The sequence below is a fragment of the Heteronotia binoei genome, chromosome 8, assembly GCF_032191835.1.
Source record: "Heteronotia binoei isolate CCM8104 ecotype False Entrance Well chromosome 8, APGP_CSIRO_Hbin_v1, whole genome shotgun sequence".
NCBI lineage: Eukaryota > Metazoa > Chordata > Lepidosauria > Squamata > Gekkonidae > Heteronotia > Heteronotia binoei.
Window position 1 is genome coordinate 42,248,440 of NC_083230.1, and position 19,965 is coordinate 42,268,404.

A 19,965-nucleotide genomic window follows, 5' to 3' on the forward strand; every position below is an offset into this window, starting at 1 on the left:
TCCGGGTCCATCGAGCTCCATGGGCGAGCTAAAATACGCTCTCCGCCTAAACAGGTTTGGGGTGACACATCCATACGAGCCTTGAGGGCAAAGTGATCCGACCATGGCACTGCTTCCATTGCAATATTGTTCACTGATATTCCGGCCGCGAAGACCAGGTCTAACATGTGTCCCGCCTGATGCGTGGGTGTTGTAACAACCTGGGAGAGTCCTAGTGTCGCCATGGATGACACTAGGTCCATCGCCTGGCTGGAGGCCGCGTCGTCGGCATGAACATTGAAGTCACCCAAGACCAATAGCCTTGGGCACTCCAACGCCCAGCCTGCCGCGGCCTCCACCAGGGATGGTAAGGCACCGGCCGGTGCGTTAGGCGGTCGGTACACCAGCCAGATTGCCAACCCCTCCCCAACATCCCACATCAGGCCAGCACATTCAATGCCCGGAATCTCCGGGGCCGGAAGAGCCCTAAAGGAGTAAGCCTCTCGTATGAGTAGTGCCACTCCTCCCCCCCCGCCCGCTATTCCGGGACTGGTGAAAGACCGAGTATCCTGGGGGGGGGTCATCTGGGAGAGAGCTACAGTCTCCCCCTCGCGCACCCAGGTCTTGGTCATGCATGCCAGGTCCATATCCTGTTCAGACAGGAACTCCCAAAGGACAGAGGTCTTATTATTAATGGACCTGGCATTGCATAACACCAGTGATGGAGGCGAGTAATTCAACCTGGCCCTACTACCTGTCACCGTCGGGATGGGACGAAGGCTGGAAGGGGGTCGAGCACTGTTATGTCTTGGTCTCCTTCCCTTATAATTCTGCCTATATCCTGCCCTATCCCAATAAAGGGCTCAGGGTGGCTTATAGTATTTGGTTATAAACAGTAACAAAACCAAGTTAAAATCCAGTTAAAACTCACAATCTAAAAAGGCACATAAGCAGTAAGCAGGATGGCAATAAATCAGAATAAGACTCAGGGCAGTCCTTAATAACTCCTGTGGAATGATTAATCACATTGTTTCTGAAAGTCATTCTATGGGCAGTAGCTCTGTGGGGCAGGGGTGTTGAAAAGGGCTGCAGAAGACAGCCTGCAAAACACCAAAGGGGTGCACTCTCCTCATTGGCTCAGCTGAGGCTCTTTTGGGCTGCTTGAGTCAGTTTGGTGTAGTGGTTAAGTGCATAGACTCTTATCTGGGAGAACCGGGTTTGATTCCCCACTCCACCACTTGCACCTGCTGGAGTGGCCTTGGGTCAGCCATAGCTCTCATAAGAGTTGTCCTTGAAAGGGCAGCTGCTGTGAGAACTCTCTCAGCCTCACCCACCTCACGGGGGGGGGGGGGAAGGTAAAGGAGATTGTGACCGCTCTGAGACTCTGAGATTCAGAGTATAGGGTGGGATATAAATCCAATATCTTTCTTTCTTGAACTGCCAAAGAATTCTCCCTGCAGAATCCGCTGCTTTGTGGACTCTGTTGGGCAGTCCAGTTTAAACTGGGCTGCCCAGTAGAGCCCCAGAGGAGCCTGCAGGGAGAACTCTCCCTGCTGCAGCATCAGTTACTTTCCCTTCTCCATAGAGCAGCAGTGGCAGCCTGCAATGCCCTCGCTGTGTTGTCGGTGGGCAGCTGGGGCTCCTCCACCCCCTCCTGGGGCATGAGCCAGAGGAACCTCCTGGCTCGCTTATGGGGCTGGGGTCAGGGGGAGGGGAGTCAGGGCAGGCAGGAGGAGAGGGCAGTTGAATGGCCCAAGAGCACCCAGGCGGCACATCTGTTTGCTCCGTATGGCTCCAATGAGCCAGACAGGAACACCCAAAGTCTTCCCTTGAGTCACATACATAACATCCTTCCCCCCTAAGTTCGCAAGCCTTAATGAACATAGTCTTTTAGGTACGCTGACTTGCAGGCAGTCGACTGCCTGAGCACTGGAGTGGCCGATGGAGCGGTCATCGCTTCAGGTGCGGTGAGATGAGGAGCCAGCACTGCTGGGATTTTGGCTGGCGGGTACGGTTCCCCTGAGGTCTCGGGCCCCAGTGGCAGCCCCGGTTCCTCCAGTGTCTCTGGTGCTGGCAGGGGCATGGCAGTTGGTCTCTTAGCTTCTGTTGGCTCAGGAGCCATCACGTCTGGCACGGCCGTCTGATCATCTGTGCTCTCTCCATCGTCCCCTGGTGCCTCACATGACCACAACTGGTCTATGGGCTGCCTCATCATGAAACCCCCCTCTGAGGTGACCTCATACATGATGGCACCTAGTACCCTGGAGACTCAGGCTGGTATCCAGGCTGTCCCCCATAGTTTTTGGCAAACATTAATTCCCCTGTATCAAAGCCCTGGGGAGCCCGGACCACCTCAGGGTACCTCTTGTAGCTCTGGGGCACTGTCTGCGTGTGTGCTGTCAAGCAGGGTCATCAGTCTCCGGCCCATGAGGGTCTTGGCTGGGCTGCGGCCGGTGACAGTACTGGAAATGGAATGTTGGGCCAGGAGACACTCTGTGAGGCATGCTTCCCAATCCCCGTGTATGATGCAATGGAGTGTTTCTTTGGTAGCCTGCACCATCCTTTCTGCTTGGCCATTTGTGGCTGGGTGAAATGGAGCTGACCTTATGTGTTTTATTAAATTTCGGCCGCAGAAGTCCTGGAACTCGGCCGAGGTGAAGACCATCCCATCATCAGATACTAATGCATTGGGGCGGCCATGTGTGGCAAAAAGCCTGCAGAAGGCCCCTAAAGCTGCCTGGAAGGATGTGGACACTACCAGTATTACCTCCAGCCACAGAGTAGGAGTCCACCATAAGGAAGAACATTTGTCCCTGGAAAGGACCCGCAAAGTCGAGGTGTATGCATGACCAGGGGTTGTGTGTGGACGCCCACTGTTGGGCTGGTGCTCATGGCAGCACCAGGCGGGTCTCCTGGCATGGTTGACAATGGGTCACACAGGACTGAATTCCATCGTCTATACCCAGCCACCATACATAATTGTGGGCCAGCACCTTCATGCACATGATCCCCAGATGGGTTTCATGTAGCGCTGTTAGGACTCACTGACGCAGCACCAAGGGCACTACCACCCTGCTTCCCCACAACAGACAGCCCTTAGGATCATAGAATCATAGAGTTGGAAGGGACCTCCAGGATCATCTAGTCCAACCCCCTGCACAATGCAGGAAACTCACAAACACATCCCCCCTAAATTCACAGGATCTTCTTTGCTGTCAGATGGCGATCTGTTTAAAAACCTCCAAGGAAGCAGAGCCCACCACCTCCCGAGGAAGCCTGTTCCGCTGAGGAATCGCTCTAACGGTCAGGAAGTTCTTCCTGATGTTGAGCCGGAAACTCTTGATTTAATTTCAACCCATTGGCTCTGGTCTTACCTTCCATGGTCACAGAAAATAACTCCACACCATCCCGCAGGGCCCTTATAGCCTCTGGAGGGCATTCCACATTCCTGGTGCTGCTACCGAGAAGGCCCTAGCCCTTGTGCAGCATAACCTGGCCTCCTTTGGTCCAGGGATGGACAGTAGATTTTGTATCCCTGAGTGCAGTGCTCACTGGGAAACATGCGGAGAAAGGCGGTCCCGTAGATAGGCAGGCCCCCGACCATAAAGGGCTTTAAAGGTCAATACCAACACCTTGAAATGGACTCGAAACACAATAGGTAGCCAGTGCAGCTCTTTCAGCACTGGCTGAATGTGCTCCCAATGAGGGAGTCCCATTAACAGTCGCGCCGCAGCGTTCTGCATTAGCTGTAGTTTCCGAGTCAGAGTGATGAGACCTTATCTGCGAAAAAACTCTCAAAAGCCTCACAGCCAATTTCCAATTCTCTAACGTTTGGCTTACCTTGTGATAAGATTGTTAATGACAGAATTATGCTAAATAGTTGTGCTGGGTTCGAGGTCGCAGACGCAATCCAGGACGCAAAGTTAGTCTTCTTTGTGGCCCGGACTGCCATCTCATAGGTCCACATAAATGACCTATAAGATGTTCTCATAGCTTCGACACGAGTACTTCGCCACTGTCTCTCTAGTCATCTTAATCGCTGTGTCATCGATTGCAGCTCTGGGGTATACCACAGGGCGGATCGTGAACAAGGATGAAGAGGACGTCGGGGAGCGATCTCAATGGCTGTGGAGAGCTGGCTATTCCAGATCTCTGTAAGCTCATCCAATGAGTCACCAGAGGGCCAGGGATCCCGCAAAGCCATTTGAAACCGCATAGGGTTCCATTCATATCATGAATTTCATAAAGGTGGTGGTGACCAAAGTTTTTAATTTGGGCTTTAGAGATCATTTGCTGGCCAAATATCTCATTAATGAATACCCATGTGTGCCAGTTTTTCACATCTTGCTCAAAATACACAAACCTGGGATGCCATCTCTGGGTCATCTGATTGTTTCTGGATGCAACTCAGTTTTAGAGCCCATATCCAACTACATTGATAATCTATTGCAACCATTTGTTTTGAAAATCCCTTCTCATATTAGAGACACGGGGGAATTCATTTTTAAAATAGAAAATATCTTTATTTCCACCAACTCCACACTTGTAATGCTGGATGTCTCCACATTGTACATTAGTATTCCCCATGATTAAATTTGTTTATGTATTGAGAATACTCTAGACCGGGGTGGCCAACGGTAGCTCTCCAGATGTTTTTTGCCTACAGCTCCCATCAGCCCCAGCCATTGGCCATGTTGGCTGAGGCTGATGGGAGTTGTAGACAAAAAACATCTGAAGAGCTACCATTGGCCACCTCTGCTCTAGACCAACGCTCTACCCTTCATCCCCCTACTCATTTTTTAGACCTTTTAGATCTCATTCATGGAAAAAAATATTTTAGCTTCAATCATGACTTTTTTTATCACCACGGCTCCCAGTCTTGCCAACACCTTCATGTTTGATTTTGAATGCAAGTATATATGTAATCCCAATTTGAATCCTTTCTTTAACAATATTTATATTTATAAATACTTTATAGATGACATTTTTCTTGTGTTTAATAATCCAGACACTTCAGATGAATTTGTAAATTGGCTAAATGGAGTACACCCATCCATCAGTTTCACTTGCCAAAATAGCCAAACCTCAATCTCTTTTTAGACACAATGGTTTTTAGGGCTGAAGGTAACAGACTAGCTGTCAAACCCTATACCAAAATCACAAACAAAACCTCTTATCTTCATTTTCATTCTTACCATCCAAGTCACCTTAGACACAATCTACCCTATGGCCAATTTTTTTTTTACATCAAAAAGAATTCTACATTCCAAAAGAACTTTGCCATAGAATGCCACAGACTAAAGATCAGTTTCAGCACAGAGGTTACCCATCATATTTTACTGAATCTGCTAGATCTCATGCTCAAGACAGAGGCCACAATGAATTATTTGTCAACAGAGTACAAAAACAGAATAATAGAATTACTTATGCTTTCAATTTTTCATCTTTATCAGATCTATTTAAAACTGATTTTTAGAAATTGGCACATTATACAGAATATTCCTGTCTATGGAGAGTTGCCTTATAAAGGCGTCAGTAAATCCAAAAACCTTTGGAACATGCTCACAAAAGCAGACATTTTTGCCACATTTAAAGAAAATTATGTCTACAACAGGACATCACCAATGTGGCTAGTGCTCCACATGCCCTCAATCTTGGGTTTCTAAGAAACTTGTTTTACTCAATTTTGAGAAGACACTTACTTCATCTACCAACTGTGCCATACTTACAGTGATTTACCTTTTACAGTGTGCCTGTCAACTTCTTTATTTGGGCTTTTCTAAATGTCCCAGTAGAAACAAGATAGTTGAACACAAATCTAAAGTAAGACATGAAGTATCAGATGCACCTTTAGTTAAACATTTTCATGCAAAATGTCATAAACTGGAAGACTAGATACCTAGGTCTCCATTTTAGTTACAATATGTCTTGGTCATGTCATCGTAAGTTAGCTTAGCAGCCATTAATGCATTAGCCATTTCCCATTTTTTTAAAATAGAGGCAACCAGTTTGTTCCAGCAGCTTTAAAAATCTATAAGGCCAAAGTAATCCCACAGTTATTGTATGGTATTCCAAGTTGGATCAATGTCTTTGAGCCTGATATTGAAAGAGTTCAGTCCAAATTTGTTAGGAAAATCATGGGCTTACCACACTGTGTCTCATATGCCACTCTTTGTCTAAAAACAGGCCTCAATATGTGATAAACTAAAGCATGGCTTATTTCAATCAAATATTGGTTACATGCGCACTATTCCACTAACCATGAGAACTATTTATATAAAATGCTGTCAGAATCCTCCTCATCCAAATAGATTTCCTGTATAGAGAGGAAAATAATCACCTTAGGTTTGTCTATGAACTCTCTCTATGTGCTCCCTTTTACAAATGCATATTATCTAATTAAACGCAGAATTTTAGATATGGAATTGAAAAACTATTTACTGCTGTGAATAAATCTTGCTCCCCTTTGAATTTTGGAATTTCCCTAACTATTGGCCACCTGCCTTATTTATCAACTCTCCTTGTTCCAAAATTGTGTAGAGCATTTACCCTTGCCAAATGCAATACTATTCCATCAGCAGTTACTTATGGAAGATATAAAAAAAATTCCACTCTCATTATACTTTGTATATGTAATTTAAAACAAGTTGACTCATTGTCCCATGTTCTCCTTTATTATCCCCTATATGATATTATATGCCTTAGGTTTCTGGATCCAATTTTGTCCAATATGACAGGCTGCTCAGACGCTGTAAAGGTTTGTCATCTTCTGAATGATTTGTCATCTTAAATAACTGAAAAGATCGCTTTATTCTTGAGTTTGATAATCAAGGATCGACTGTCCAATGTATAGCTGCATATGATTGTTTTTGTTATTTCTGTATCTGTTTATCTATTTTATAATCTGTCATACACCAATAAAGGCTTTTGTTGTTTGTTGTATATGCCCCAATAGAATCAGGATAGTTGAACACAAATCTAAAGTAAGACATGAAATATCAGATGCACCTTTAGTTAAACATTTTCATGCAAAATGTCATAAACTGGAAGACTAGATTCTTAGGGCGTTTTCCCACAGAGCTTACCACGGAGCGACGTCCCTCTTCACCACGCAGTGTTTGTGCGGATTTCCCACCAACTGCTCCACATAACCAGGAATAGCCGTGGCTTTTGCGTCGCTAACATAAACTGGTTTTTAGCAGTTTACATCTGCGACGCAAAAGGTCCGGCACTTCCTGGTTCTGCAGAACAGTTGGTGGGAAATCCATGCAGACGCTGCGCGGTGAAGAGGGACGTCGCTCCACGGTAAGCTCTGTGGGAAAACGTCCTTAGTGTTGGAAAAACTGGAATTATCACAGTTCTCTTTAATAAACACAGAGGGGCTTTCTGAATATTCCACCTCAAGACCTTAGAAAAATATGGTCTTAATCAATCACTTGAACTCTCTTGTTTTCTTTAGGCTGTGTGAATTTAGAATTTACACACGTCTATGCAGTGATCTGATAATAGTTAGGTTTCTTTAAATTTTGCCCTTTTTATCACCAGCTGTGGCCAGTTTAGTTTTGAGCATTCAACTTATGTAGATTTGTAACTTCTTTACTAACCTTTTGAACTGCTGAGCAATGTGTGACCAAATTAATGTTAGGAATGGACTTAATGTTTCTGCAATATTTTTAGTTATTTCTTTATTCTACAGAGTTGGAGAGTACTGCTTTCATTTAATATAATTTCTAAGACTAGAAACTAATTTTTTTATGCTTAGCATTTTTTAAAAAAATATTGTACTGAAGCTCCAACCCCATTTATTGTCTCAACAAGTCCAGTAACTTACCTTTGGTGAGGAAGAAGATTCTCATCTTTGCAATGAGTAGTACTAGTAACTAATCTAGATTCCTCATTCTGCTGAGTTGGACATCCTTTGGATTTAAACCTTTGGAATAGAGAACTTGGACTTCCTATAACCACATTGTTGTGTGGACTTTTGAATAATATTTGGACTGACATTTGCTCTTGGATTTACATTTGGATTCCTGGTTATTATATAGATCAGGGGCATCAAATGTCTATCCTGCAGGCCAGAACCAGCCTGCCCAGGGCTTTAATCAGGTCTGTTGGGCTCTTATCTCCACCCTCCTCCCCCTTTGAAGCTCTGAGGCTGACAAAGTTGCTTATTCTTTCTGTCTTGTCTTTGCCGGCTGCATTAGGAAGCAAAGCTGCAAGAAAAATGGAATGGCTAAGATAGCTAAGGCCCAGAGACCTTAATGGAAAATCCAGTCCACATTTTCCTTGCAACTTTCTGTGCTGCAATGTGTTTCAATGGACTGGAGATCAGTTTCACTTTTCAGCATTCCTATAGCCAGCTGAAGCTCATGCTTCCTGGATTTGTGTCCCTGCAAATCCAGGGCTGATACCCTTGGCGGGGGTGGGGGCAGGGTAGAAGCTTGTAATGCCATTTCATTGTTTTTCCAGGCTCAGAGCATTTTATATTTTTAGTTTCTGCTGTGATTCTTGTGCTTTTTCTTGATGTTTTATTTTAAAAATTGCATTGCCAAATCCCACTATTCCCCCACCTTACCATTTTAAACAAAATATTGCAAAAGTTTTAAGCATGCTTGTATTTTAAATTAAAGCATAATATTTTTAATTGTGTTTCTCTGTATCCTTTATAAAGTTTATATCTCCAATACCTCCCATTACATTTTATGACATACATGATCCAGCCTCACAAAGTCCCATTAGTGTCAGATCCTTCTAACAAATGAGTTTGACACCCCAATATAGATTAGAATTGTTTCTTTACAATTACTGTACTTTGTGGAGTTGTTTTTTCATGTCTTTGTATTGTATATGCTCAATTTGTTATATAGTCTTTTCATTTGTTTGCTAAATGGGGCTCCCACTTCTGCTACTATGCTGACCTATGTATGCTGCTGACCGCTTTCTAGTAATCCCACTCCAGTATTGTCCAGCTCACCCCATTACTCCAGCTGCTCTATTGTCTGTCTTCTTCTTCTTCCTCCTCCTCCTTCATCATCATCTGTATATATTTACTCTGTATGTCCTATATATATATATGCCAATTTGAGCCAGTTTGGTGTAGTGGTTAAGTGCGTGAACTCTTATCTGGGAGAACCGGGTTTGATTCCCCACTCCTCCACTTGCACCTGCTGGAATAGCCTTGAGTAAGTCATAGCTCTGGCAGAGGTTGTCCTTGAAAGGGTAGCTGCTATGAGAGCCCTCTCAGCCCCACCCACCTCACAGGGTGTCTGTTGTGGGGGAGGAAGATAAAGGAGATTGTGAGCCACTCTGAGATTCGGAGTGGAGGGCGGGATATAAATCCAATATCTTCTTAACTCAATAAGCAAAAAACACTTTGCCCCCTCTCAATCCTGGTTCCTTCTTTGGCCTTCCCCCTTTTGGGGAATTTTTAAATTATTACTCAGCTTGCCCTAACCCTCTAACACCTAATCTCCTAATGAACGAGGGTCACCTCTGCTGCCTGGCAGCAGCTCCTTCCCTGAGCCACGGCCCTCCAACCTCATTATTGTCACTGCCACACAGTGGCCGCCCCAAGCTCTCTTGAGGTGGGCCTAGGTGCTGTTCCTGGTGCTGGACCTGGCCACCCTGTGACCCAAACTGGAGGGTGGGCAAAAAGAAAAGAGGAGGGTGAAGGGGGATTGGAGGGGCTAACTGCCATCTGCAGTGCCCTGGTACTGGGGAGTCAGAAATCCCAATGCTTGGGATGACCCCACAACCCTAAGGAAGAATGAACCAGAGGAATAAAGGCAGAAGGGTGAAGTGGGGCTGGGTGGGCTAACTGCTGCCCACCAGGCACCCAGTGAGGGGAGCCAAAAGCTCCAATATTGGGGACCCCAATCCTGACCTAGTAATCTAATTGACCTCTCCCTTATGCCTTTAGTGCTATATAACCAGCTTCCCCTCCCCACGCAAAGCTGGGGAAAAGCCCTTAGAGATCCCACCGCAGGCCCAGACCTCCCTGGGTACTCATAGGGTGTGCTCACATGGCCCAAGTCTTGGTGCTCACCAGCTTCTCCACTGCACTCCTAAACAGCCTTTCTCAAGCATTTGGACTCTTGTCCTTCAGATATCACTCTCCTCCACAGTTCACTGCCTCTCAGACCTTGCTCTCACCATCATCCAACTAATGGGTCAGAGTCAGGACACCCAGCCCATAGCCTCTTTGTTTCCCCAAGGCCACCTCAATCAACAATGCTGGGCACAGTGGTTTCCATTCTCTACCCAAAGGGAGTTCTTCAGAAGAGATGCTTTAGTGACAAAAAGCAGCTCAGCCACTTCCTTCCTCCGCACAAAAGCTGCCTCAAGTTTTCTGCAGTCTGTTGTTTCAACAGGTAGTCTCCACATGCTCTGGTGGTGCTGCTTCAGCAAGGGCCCCAGTGAAGTAAAACTCAATGTGGGAAAAGAAATTATGCAGCCAAGTGAGCTACAAGTGAGATCAGCCCTGCTCAGGCCACTCCATAGGCCCTCTCCCTTGAAGGGGGAGGGCCCAACATTCTTGTCATTGTAGTCACCTGGCCCCTTAAGTGACCAAGTGGCCAGGCCCTTCTTGCCAGATGCAGACAGCCATGGCTGCTGTTGCCTTCCTCAGCTCTCCCACCCCTGGCAGGACAACAAATGAGACCTGCAGGTGAGTCAGCCTCCAGGTACATATAAGTCCTTTCCAGTGCCTGCTATGCAAGATTTTTAGCTGCAGATTCCAAAAGTTGAACCCAGGATCCTCCTCAATATAAGCTCCACAAACATAAACTCTGCCATTGATCAACAACCAGCAGCTTTAGCCTCTACTTCTAAAGTATGGCATCTCCCACTTCCATAATTTCCCCCAGAATATCTTAATCACTACTTATCCTATATTCTCATAAATTGCACCTTAAATGGGTTGACCTGTTAGGCTTTAGAGGACATTTCCCCAAATGATATTTCTAATTTAAGTTCACATATTAAATTTCTGACAAACTTCAAACAGGGCAAAATAGAAACAGGTCTGCAGCCATGACAAGTTTTAGGAGAAGCTGAGCCACTTAGTTCAGACCTATGAACAAGGCTGTTTGCAAAGTTTTGAGGAAGTATCAGGTTTGCAGACGACTAATGTTAAGAAAGTTACTTGCTAAGCTGACTGGTGTAGTTACCCTTTTCCAACCCTTTAGTTACCTCCTTTTGCCAGAGCTGAGCAGCATGCAGATTTCATCTTTGCTTGTTATTACTAGGTATAACACCCAATTGTAGGCTCAGAATCTGTGTGTTTAACATCTTTTTGAAGTCTTATAAGTGGGATTTAAAAATTCTCTCCTGCTTTATCTTCTCAGACTCAAAGTACCTAACAGTAAAACAATCAAGATGTGGGAATACAAAATATACCAGTCTAAATAGCAAGATTAAATCAACAAATTAAATTGCATAAATTGTAAATTTTAAAACACAGAGAACTGAAAAAAAACAAGCAGCCACCTTTGTTAAAACAATTTACCATCTACCAAATGCCTTCTGAAATAAAGTTGTCTTGCATATCTAAGTGAAGGTGATTTCCATATCAGTTTTGGTAGGCTATACCAAAGGACTTGTCCCACTACAGAAATAGCTCCATCCTAGCCTAGCTGTAATTATTAAGGCTGCCAAGCCCTAATGCGGGAGAGGGATGCTCTGTTCCCAGCTCCTGTTTCCCATGGCTACTGAAAACTGTGGCAGGAGAAAAACAGACTCCCCCTGAAAAAAGGCTGTCAGAAAATCTGGAAGTGATGTCAGTCCTTTGTTGTCATGACATTCATTCCAAGGTTCTCTGAAAGTGATATGCCCTTGTTGATGGTTGCTATCAGTAGTGTCCCAACCCCTGCAGCAACAACAAATAGAAGTTAGATCAAAGCAGGTTTTGGAAAACTCAAATTAAAGTTCCATTAACTGCAGGTGGACAGTGTTTTATCCTTAAGGTGTATGTAACCTTAAATATAAGGTGTTTGCCTTGAGAAGCCAAGGTAGGTTAAGGAATTAGTATGAAAGGGCTGAAGTCTGGTAGAGCAACACCAGCCAAATGTTATCCCTTCCCAACAAGCATCATCTCCATCTTGTCTGGATTACCCTCAGCCACTTGATTACTGGTCCAGGACCTTCACAGCTTCCTTCAGAGGCTTGAATAATGATATGTAAAGCTGGGTGCCATCAGCAGATTTGTGTCAACCAGTTTTGAAGTTCCTGATGATATCCGTCAATAGTCGCACAAAGAGGTTACATAATTCTAGTTTGAAAAGAATTTAAAATATAAAAATAGGCTTTGCTCAAAGCCCTTCAATTTAAATTGCCTTTAATAAGAGCTAGGCAGCTTTGCTGATGTGCAACCAAGACATGTCTCGTTGTTTTCAAGATCAAATATCCAGCTGTGTCTTAGGTCTCATCCACCTTTACACAGCAGGTATTGAGACAGATGAAACCCACTAATCACCTCCATCACTGGTAGCAACCAGCAGTTTTTGTATTCTAATTCCTCATTTGAAATTCCTGTCTCAGTTGAGATTGTAAATAGTGTTACCTGAGAATCAGTCCTGAAGCTTTCTGCTGAAAAATTATCTCCAGTATCAATTTGGGTAACTGTGGCAGCTTGAGTTCCTGAATTATGGTCAAAGCACTAAAATAAGATATATGGGGTATGGAAATGTTTCTACTATGATGTTTACAGTAACTGGAATGCAACAAGTATGACCTGAGAAGACAATACTGACTTTGATGGACCAAAGGTCTGATTCAGTATAAGGCAGCTTCAAGTAGAACAGTTCAGTGAGCAAGTTGAAAACGACCATATGAGAAATCTCTTTGGGATAAGTCATCCTGTATGCAGCGTGGCAAATAATTTTTGCTTTGACATCTTTTCTTTGGCTCTAAAACTGTGATCTGTGCCCTGGGCTATTAAACATCAATGCACACAATTTATTCACAAAGGGTTTATGGTTCAAGTGGTAAATCCAGTCATTTGCAAAATGTTGACCCAAGTGAGTTGGCACAGAAAGCTTGATCTTACAGACTGATAAAAATGTAATTTTAAGGATGTCAAGTCGAAGTTCAAAAGTGATACGCAGTGTCATGCAGATAAATCATTTTGCCAACAGCAATGCCATACTTCATAAGTGCTCATCTTGCCAACAGGAACTATCATGCTGATTAAGTAGACTGCTTGCTAGTAAATGCACATTTTAGAGCATTTTATACATAATGCATGTTGCCGCAGACATCAGCAATTTTTGTTGTTGTTCAGTCGCACAGTCGAGTCTGACTCTTTGCGACCCCATGGACAAAGTCACGCCAGGCCCTCCTGTCTTTCACTATCCTCTGAAGTCTGCTCAAATTCGTGTTTGTTACATCAGTAATGCTGTCCAGCCATCTTATCTTTTGCCATCCCCTTCTTCTTTTGCCTTCTGTCTTTCCCAGAATCAGGATCTTCTCCAGTGAGTGCTCCTCATTTGGTGGCCAAAGTATTTGAGCTTCAGCTTCATCATCTGACCTTCCAGGGAACAGTCTGGGTTGATTTCCCTTAAGACTGACTGATTTGATCTTCTTGCAGTCCAAGAGACTCTCAAGATTCTTCTCCAGCACTACAGCTCAAAAGCATCTATTCTTCTGCGCTCGGCCTTCCTTATGGTCCAGCTCTCACAGCCATACATTACTACTGGGAATACAATCGCTTTGACTATATGGACTTTTGTTGGCAGGGTGATGTCTCTACTTTTTATTATACTTCCCAGATTTGCCATAGCTGTCCTCCCAAGGAGCAAACGTCTTTTAATTTCATGGCTACAGTCACCATCTGCAGTGATCTTGGATCCCAGAAATGTGAAGCCTGTAACTACTTCCATGTCTTTCTCTTCTATTTGCCATGGTGTGATGGGGCCGGATGCCATTATCTTAGGGTTTTTTTATGTTGAGTTTCAAGTCTACTTTTGTGTTCTTCTCTTTCACCCCCACCAAGAGGTTCTTTAGGTCCTCCTCACTTTCTGCCATTAGAGTGATATCACCTGCATATCTGAGGTTGTTGATGTTTTTCTCGGCAATCTTAATTCCAGCTTGTGCTTCATCCATGCCAGCATTCCACATGATGTACTCTGCATATAAATTAAATAAGCAGGGTGACAATATATATCTCTGTCGATCTCCTTTTCCTATTCTATGGGTTTGGCTACTTTAACCACAGATATTAGGACCCTTATGATCATCCTCCACTTCAAATGAAGTATTAAGCTTCAGATTTTTAGCAAAGAAACCAATATCAATTGTGTTAAAATTAAGCTAATTTTTGGTTTGTGATCCAGTGCCTACCAAACTAAAATGAGAACATCTTGTGTCAATCCTTGCCATCAATTGTATCGCAGCAGTCATGGTCAAAAGATGAACTGGCAAGATTCCTTTTTCAACATTTCTATTTACTGTAACTATTTTCTTTAGCTAAAGTAAAGATAAGTGTGTACATGTCTCTTCCCCCTTTGAATTCTCTCTCTGTGTGTGTATGTATGAGAGAGAGAGAGCAATGAAAACAACTGGGAAATAAAAAAATCATCACACATGCCTAAGGTTGGCAAGTAACAATGACATTATTTACTTTGGGGGATAGCAAAGAGGCAAAAGAAGAAAATTACCTGGGAGGACAGGAACAATTGTATTTGCTTGATTTTCTAACCTGCACCAGCATGAGTCTCCAGGGCTTAAGACAAGTAGTACCATCAAACTGTAAATACCAGAGCAAGCACCTAAATTGTAAAATACTAAAATAATCTTTTGAGTATTTCAGGGACAGCATAAGAGGGGAACTGGATGTTGGAGTTTTGCTGTGGGTAGGAGGAAAGCAGGGAAAAGCAAACTCCATCTTTCCATTTATGGCAATCTTCTGCTGGATCCAACTCATTATCACACAATGAAGGAAAAGGACTTCTTGTTCTTATGTGGGCAGGGGCTAATTGTCCCTAGCACATGTCCAACATTAGACCTGGTTAGTGATTCCCAAATGTAGACTAAGGCCAGTTTCATCAGCCTAGTCCTGTTCTCCCTCTTGTTTTCCCCGTTGCAGCTTATAGCAGCCTAGAGTGTATGTAGAAATAGTGTTTGGGGGTGGGGTGGAGGGTCATTCCTCAGCAACTCCATGGACCTGATCCATATATCACCTTCTTTGGGCTCTTTTTATAAGAGCACAACACATTTGGAATTCCAGTCATATAACTCCAGTGTCATGTGTTGTTGACATATATTGTTCAAAGCTTGAGCTGTGATAAAATAGGCCCCACAGACTCTTCATTCTACTACTTGGAATGTAGAATTTATTCTGCTGGCCCAGGTCTCAAGTTGCTAGAGCTCAAAGAGGAGTTCACTTTTCACTTTATTCTACCTTCCCTGGCACATCTACGCTTCCTTTTCACTGCCACTACCAAGATATGAGTTAGAGATGGAGTAACCTGGACCCTAGTCCCTCTATTTCCATCTTGTCAAAATAATAACTAAAAAATCATCATGGAAGTAGGGGATTCCTTTGGAGGTCTCATTTATTAGTGTTATATGTGTTAGGGATTTCTGTTTGAAATTCTATTTCTTTATTTCAAACAGTATGATGGATCACTGGATCAAATAATCATTGAGAGGCATTTAACATGAAAAAACAAAAACATATTTATTTCTACAGGGAAAGGGTACTGGGAGATAGAACAACAAATGCTAAAGAACTACATGCTAACACATTGAGAACCACATGCTTAATGGAGGCTACTTCCTCCTTCTTCTTGACCTCTCTGCCTGAACAAAGGAAGTCACCTGAATAACTGACCAAACAGACAAAACAGGTTTCCCTGCTTCTAGGCCATGATTGACAGCAGTCAGTGTCTTCTTCCCAGGTCATGCAGACAATAGGGAATCAGGCACAGTGTTAACCCTATAATGACTGGAACTTTAGAACATTGCAAAAAAACATACAAAACAGATACATTTCAGAGAGTTATGAGAGAGAGCAGAGAAGTTCTGAGAGAGAGCAGAGAATAACTGATATAAGGGTGAGTAGCTGGGGAAGTTGCTGAGAATTTCTGAGTTTGTGTGACTGCTAAAAATTCTGAGTTTGTGGTTGCTGGGGAACTGCTGTTTGTTTGCTTGAGTGGGCTGAAGGTGAAGGTGATTGTTGCTGATTGATTAGGAGTGGCTGTGTTCCCCACCCTCTTTGCATTGTTAAGCTGCATTGTTATTCTCCTTTAATAACCATATCCCTGGTTGCCCCAATAAGATGGTCCCCCAACAGCATGGCTGGGTCACCAAAGGGAAGAGTGTGAAAATGCACCAAGCCATTTGGGACTGGGATGTGTGGTGGGTAACCCCAAATGCCCCAATGACGTAGGGGCCCCATGCTGCCACCCCCAAGGCAACACTGCTGTAGACAACTGTGACCCCACCACCCCCAGGCCCCCACTCTGACCACTCACTGCTGTGGGCACGGGCCAGTGTCCCCAACTGCCCAGGGAACACCGTGGTTGCACTGGGTTGCCAACACTAGGGGTAAGAGGGCCAGAAGGAGAAGGTTGAGCCAGAAATACCCCTGCCCCATTGCTCCTAGGTGGTGTGGCCATTGCAGGTAGCAAAGACCCTGAGGAACACACAACCATTCCTAGCCCCCAGGGCCCCCAAGGCCAAACCACACCTTGCTGTGTAGACAAGGACCTACCTTCACCATCCAGAGACACCACTGTCACCGCCTCTGGTTCCTCAAGCTATACACCTTCATCAATGGGCTACAGATCCTTTGCTCCGCTGTTCCCTTCAACTACATCCCCTTGCAAAGCAGAAGCTGGGCAAGCACCTCCTTCTGAAAAGAGAGTGTGGTGGCCCGCCCCAAACCCTTTAACCCAGCAAATCTACACAGAGAGGGCCCTCAATCCCCCTGGCCTGCTCCATGGCCAACAGCTATTCAGCAATAGCCACGTGGTCTGGGTATCCTTGTCATCCTTTGAATTTATTTATTTATTTGATTTGATTTATATCCCGCCCTACCCCACCGAAGCGGGCTCAGGGCGGCTTACAACACAAGGATTCTAACATAAGATTCAAATTTTAGATATAATAAGAATATACATAATTACAAATTTAAAACATTAAAAACATTGAAACAGTGCATCAGTCCAACAGCATACAATCTATACATTTCCTTCAACATTTTGATAGTTTGGTGGTTTGATGCCGGTCAGTTATAGGCCAACCGGAAGAGGACTGTCTTACAGGCCCTGCAGAATTGTCCAATATCCTGCAGGGCCCTGACCTCTTCTGGTAACTGGTTCCACCAGCAAGGGGCTGTTATTGAGAAGGCCCTGTCCCTGGTTGACTTCAACCGGGCCTCCTTTGGCCCGGGGATTGCGAGCAGATTTTGGGAGCCAGATCGCACTACTCTCTGGGGAACATATGGGAAGAGACGGTCCCTAAGGTAGGCAGGTCCTAGACCATATAGGGCTTTAAAGGTGATAACCAGCACCTTGTACCGGACGCGGTATATTATTGGCAGCCAGTACAGTCCCCGAAGGCCCGGCTGAATGTGCTCCTGTCTAGGGAGCCCTAATAGCAGCTGGGCGGCAGCATTCTGCACTAGCTGCAACTTCCGGGTTCGGCACAGGGGCAGCCCCATGTAGAGGGCATTACAGTAATCCAACCTTGAGGTGACCGTTGCATGGATCAGTGTTGCTAGATCGTCCCGCTCCAGGAAGGGAGCCAACTGCCTCACCCACCTAAGATGAAAAAAAGCAGACTTAGCAGTGGCTGCTACCTGGGCCTCCATAGATAAGGCAGGCTCAAGTAGTACCCCCAAGCTCTTGACCTTGTGCGCCATTGTCAGTGGCACACCGTCAAGGGCTGGAAGGGGAATTTCCCCTCCCAGACCACGGCGACCCAAGCAAAGGACCTCTGTCTTCGCTGGATTGAGTTTCAGCCTACTCAGCCTGAGCCATCTAGCCACGGCTTGTAATGCCCGGTCCAGGTTTTCTGGGACAGAATCAGGCCGGCCGTCCATGAGTAGATAGAGCTGGGTGTCATCAGCGTACTGGTGACAGCCCAGCCCATGCCTCTGGGCAATCTGGGCAAGGGGGCGCATGTAGATATTAAATAACATTGGGGAAAGAACTGCCCCCTGAGGCACCCCACAATCCAGCGCGTGCCTCTGGGACAGCTCACCCCCAACTGCCACCCTTTGTCCCCGACCATCAAGGAACGAGGAAAGCCACTGTAAGGCCAACACCTGAATCCCCACGTCGGCGAGATGGCAAGTCAGCAGCCGGTGGTCGACCGTATCGAACGCCACCGATAGGTCCAACAACACCAGCACCGCCGAGCTGCCTCGATCCAGGTGCCACTGGAAGTCATCCATCAGAGCGACCAGCACCGTCTCCGTCCCATGGCCCGGACGGAAACCGGACTGATGGGGGTTGAGAACGGAAGAATCCTCCAGAAAACTCTGCAACTGCAACGCCACTGCCCTCTCAATGAGTTTACCCAAAAAGGGTAAATTCAAAACCGGCCGATAGTGTGTCAATTCGGCCGGGTCTAAAGTTGGTTTCTTCAATAGAGGGCGGACCACGGCCTCTTTCAGAGGTGCTGGAAAATGCCCTTCCATCAGGGATCTGTTTATGATATCCCGTACAGGATATCTGAGCTCCCTCTGGCAAGCTTTAATAAGCCAGGAGGGGCAAGGGTCCAGATTGCAAGTTGTAGGGCGAGCAGAAGCGAGAATCCTGTCAACTTCCTCCAGACTGAGAGCGCTGAAACCATCCAGGACACACTCTGAAGACAGGCACGGAGCCTCAGGTTCCCATACTGTCTCCAATATGGCAGGAAAGTCGTGGCGGAGCAATGCGACCTTATCTGCAAAAAAGTTCACAAAAGCCTCTCAGCCAATCTCCAATTCTTTAGAATTTGGTCTGGCTTGTGGCAGAGTTGTAAGGGTCTGAATTGTATTGAACAGTTGAGCCGGGCGCGATGTTGCAGATGCAATCTTAGCCGCAAAGTATATTTTCTTTGCGGCCTTGACTGCCATCTCATAGGACTTCATCGCTTCTCTATAAGATGTTCTAATCACTTCATCTCGAGTATGCCGCCATTGCCTCTCTAGGCGTCTGAGTCCACGCTTTAATTGCCGTAACTCCTGGTTATACCAGGGTGCCGACTTTTGGCGGGGGCACAGAGGATGTCTAGGTGCGATCTCATCGATGGCCCTGGAGAGCCTATCATTCCAAGACTCTACCAAGTCATCTAAGGGATCGCCAGAGAGCCAGGGATCCCGTAGAGCCATCAGGAACCGTTCCGGGTTCATCTGACTCCGTGGGCGAGCTAAAATACGCTCGCCACCTAAACGGGCTTGGGGTGGGACATCCACACGAGCCTTGAGGGCATAGTGGTCCGACCATGGCACTGCTTCTGCAGTAACATCGTCCACTAAAACTCCAGCCACAAATATCAAGTCTAACATGTGCTCTGCCTGGTGAGTGGGCGTTGTAACAATTTGGGAGAGTCCAAGTGTCACCATGTATGACACCAGGTCCGTCACCTGACTGGAGGTCGCGTCATCGGCGTGGACATTGAAGTCACCGAGGATCAGAAGCCTCGGATGCTCCAATGCCCAGCCTGCTGCGGCCTCCAGTAGGGACAGTAAGGTGCTGGCTGGTGTGTTAGGCGGTTGGTACACCAGCCAGATCGCCAACCCCTCTCCAACGTCCCACACCAGACTGGCACATTCAATCCCCTCAATCTCCGGGGCCGGGAGGGCCCGGAAGGAGTAAGCCTCTCGTATGAATAGGGCCACCCCTCCCCCCCGCCCGCTAGTCTGTGACTCGTGAAAGACCGAGTATCCCGGGGGCACCATCTGGGAGAGAGCTACAGTCTCCCCGTCACGCACCCAGGTCTCGGTCATGCATGCCAGGTCCATATCCCGTTCAGACAGGAACTCCTGAAGCGTAGAGG